The sequence below is a fragment of the Montipora capricornis genome, chromosome 7 (genome assembly GCF_036669925.1).
Source record: "Montipora capricornis isolate CH-2021 chromosome 7, ASM3666992v2, whole genome shotgun sequence".
NCBI lineage: Eukaryota > Metazoa > Cnidaria > Anthozoa > Scleractinia > Acroporidae > Montipora > Montipora capricornis.
Window position 1 is genome coordinate 19,197,792 of NC_090889.1, and position 4,223 is coordinate 19,202,014.

Genomic DNA, 4,223 nt, shown 5'->3' on the forward strand with positions numbered 1-4,223 from the left:
GAACTAGTTTTAACGCTTAACTGTTTTTCATTCGCCGGCAACTATTACAAACAAATTAATGGTGTAGCGATGGGCACAAGAATGGGACCTAGCTATGCCAATCTTTTTGTAGGATATGTTGAACACCAATTTTTTAATCAGTACAACGGCCGCTACATCGACGACTGCATCGGCGCTATTTCATCCAGCAGAGAAGAACTCGATCAATTTATAACCTCCGTCAACTCTTTTCATCCGGCTCTTAAATATACCTGGGAAATTTCGGAAACTTCATTGGCTTTCCTAGATATCAAAGTTTCTATTAGAGGCAACGTGCTATGTACTAGTGTGCACTACAAACCTACTGATTCACACAGTTATTTGTTGTATTCATCGTCACATCCATCACATGTCAAGAACTCCATTCCCTATTCTCAATTTCTTAGACTTCGACGTCTATGTAGTGATGACTCCGATTTTTCCAGCAAATCAGAGGAGATGTGCCAGTTCTTCGAAAAACGTGGCTATCCTGTCTCTGTGGTCAAAGCGGGCCATCATCGCGCCCAACAATTTGATCGACAGTCGGCACTACAAACGTCACAGAAAGATAAGAATGACAGAATTCCATTCACCCTCACTTTCCATCCTCATAATCACGCAGTCAAAAGCATCATTCTTAGTAATTTTAAATTACTCCAAAATGATCCCGAGACTGGTAGAATCTTTTCGCAACCTCCACTTATTTCATTCAAACGCGACAAAAACGTAGGCAACTTTTTAGTTAGAAGCGCGCTCAAAACCAACGAGCAACCCGGCACTTTCAAATGCGCGCGCTCACGATGCAAAACTTGTCTTTTCATTGTTAACACTAGCAAGATATCGGGACCTAAGCGATCTGTTAAGATCACCGATCGTTTCACATGTACCTCCGCAAATGTCATTTATTGCATAACCTGTACGTTATGCAATAAATTATACATTGGTGAGACAGGTAGACGACTAGGTGACCGATTCCGCGAACACCTTCGCGATGTTGAGAAGAATGACAAGGATGCATCTAAGCCAGTCGCTCGCCATTTTCATCTGCCTAACCACTCCAAAAAACACATGGCTATCTGCGGCCTTTCCCTACATCTAGGTACGACGGAAAGCCGCAAGAATCTGGAACAAAAATTCATCTTTCAAATCGGCACCCTTAATCCTCACGGTATTAACGAACGCTTTTCATTTAACTAATATATTCCTACTTTTCACGTTGCCATGTTACCACCAATAGCGTAGCTCCTACTCTACTATAAAAACTACACGTAACCCATAATCCCTCGATTCGCTCTGACGAAGGGCTAACGCTCGAAACGTCAGCTTTTAGAATCTCTTTACAGTGGTCAATTTACATTATCAACTCCGTTGATAAACCAAAGTTTTGTATAATTCAGAGATTAGGTTTTTAGGTGCTTGGCGAGGAATTCCAAATATTGTTTTTTTTTTTCCAACAACTTTCTGGTAGCTGATGAAGCGTATTTTCACCCGGTACAGTCTACTGGCAAGTTAATACGTTAGCTCGGTGCTTTCTTCAGCACTGCTTTTATTAGCAGTTACGAGAAAAGAAAAAATGAAGTGGGGTGGCAGGAGAGAGGAACAGAACTTTCATCTCAAATGAGACCTAACCCCTATAATACGATAAATTAAAAATGACACACAATAAATAGGAATGATGGGATGCATTAGAAATAGGAGACACCACTGCAGAATTGGATTGCAGCCTAGCAGTCACCAATTAGTATACAATGGGATAAAACTATCGTTTCATAGGAAGATTAAAGAAAAAGGCGAAGAAAATAAATCATTTTTTCTTCAAAATCGTTTAAAAAATCCACAACAAATCCCATTTATTTCTAAAAATCCACCAATCCGGCTTTCTGTGTCTAGGCCTAGAGTATCGCAAGGAACGCATTGAACCGATGAAAGAAACTAAAATTAACGAAGACCATGGTATAGATTTGGCTAGGACGCCTTAAAACACATGCAAGAATAAAAGATATCGGTGTAAACTATTTCTCACGAGAAGTAGAGAAATTTTTGTTCAGTGTCAAGGGACATGAATGTTTCCCAGACTGTCTTGCAGTTGAAGAGAATATTCAGCATTTGCTGTCCTCATTTCACGTTCATGCGTGGTTGGGTGAGATCAGATATGGACTGATAGCGGCTACCAGGTGTACCTTTTCTACAGGCTGACGTCCGCGATCTCACTCCAGAGAAGAAATTGTAGTCCGCCATGGGACTGTAAGTGATATAATCGCATAATTTCGCGCGCAATTTGGAATAAGCACAAAATAGGCCAAATCCGAGTTCATGTCTGCCTCCTCTTGAAAGCGAGTCTAAGTGCAAAGTTTCTGTGATGGTGATTAGTTCTACTTAACATATAAACAAAAACTAAGTATCATAAAAAAAAATCTCACAGACTCGCTTTGAAGGGGAGGCAGACATGAGCTCGGAAATGGCCCATTGCATAAGCATGTAATTAACAAGTGCTTATTTATTAGAAATTGCACGAGAAAAATCACAAAAATCGAGATGATTAAGCAGAAGCATCGCAATCACGTAAAAATTGGACCTTGAATTGAGCCAACCAGGGCTTGCATTTGATTGGCTATCAATGCAACAATTTCACCGTCATTGCGCTATTTCATCTTTCTGCACACTGTTTGGAATTAATTGGCGTGCTCTCAGCCAATCAATGCCCTAAAATGTTTTCTTGTATATTATTAGTGGTATACAAATCTACAAAACTACTATTTTAACCATTATAAATGATGAATCTGTTGTGTTCCGTGTTATTCATTTGGATGCCAGGTGTTTCTTAATGACTTGTAGTTATTTGAGGTGAAGTCCGTCTACTTTGTAGCAGAAATTATTACCTTGTCAAAATAATTTTAAAGGAGGGGATTTTCCATGCCTGCTAAAAATTCCAAGTCAATCATTGTAAAACTTTCTTTTTTCTCTGCAATACTATATTATCGTATTTCGCCAGAAAAAATGAGGCAGCGTCAAATACCGAGAACGGATCATGCATTGTACTATGTTCCGCACACAGGAGGCCAGTACATACATACATACATACATACATACATCCAAACATCCACTTTATTTCAGCACGATGATAATTAAGCTAGTGCTTATCATGTAATTAGTGACTAATCATTATTCCATTTTCAAGAACATCTGCCTCTTATTAAAGCACTTTCCTCGTAATTTCGATTCCTGAGTAATTCAATGCTATCACAACAGTTTCTAAGTCCTGACCACACGCCCGTTCTGTTCATGTTAAGTTTTTAATTGTCTGACTGCATAAGTTCCCTATTTTTACCTCGGAACCACCAAAAGGGGTCCGCAAAATTTACGTTTGTAGCTTTTTCTACCCAAAAGAGAGATAGAACGCTAAAGAAATTGTCAGCTTGAAGTTTCTTGTAAAGGCGGCGTATTCGTCAGTGGTTGGATGAGAATGACTCTGACAGCATTCAACGCTAGCGTATTCTGCTTGGAAGAATTAACCAGAGGCTTAGATAAGCAACTGATATGTTTGTCAGGCGTCAACATTGTTTTTGCGTTTACTACAATTGCGGCAAACACTCTTATCCTAATCACGCTTCCCAAGGTAACCTCGATTCATCCACCTTCCAAAGTCTTGCTTCGAAATTTGGTGGTAAGCGATCTCTGTGTTGGCATCGTAGAAATAACTATCGTTATTTACTGGATTTCCATAGTGCAAGAATGGTGGCAGGTTTGTCACTATTTCTATTTTGTTCATCTGATAGGAAGCACCATTCTGTTTCCAGTATCAATGTGGACAATAACTGCCATAAGCGTGGACAGACTTCTGGCGTTGTTATTAGGACTTAGCTACAGACATGTTGTGACCTTAAGGAGAGTGTATGTGTTTCTTATTTTCTCTTGGGTCTGTTTTAGTATCGGAATTGTCGCACTTGGGTTTTGCAGCCACATCGCATGGGAAACTTTCATTGCTGCGGGTACACTACTTTGTTTGATGATTTCCATCTACTGTTACAGCAGGATTTTCCTTAGGCTTCGTCATCATCAAAATCAAGCGCAAGAACAAGCTCAGGAACAAGCAAAAAAGAGAATTCCATTGAATATGACGCGATACAAAAAGACATTGTCGACTACAATGTGGTTGCAATTGGCATTAGTAATTTGTTTTTCCCCGTATGCGGTTGTATCGCCGT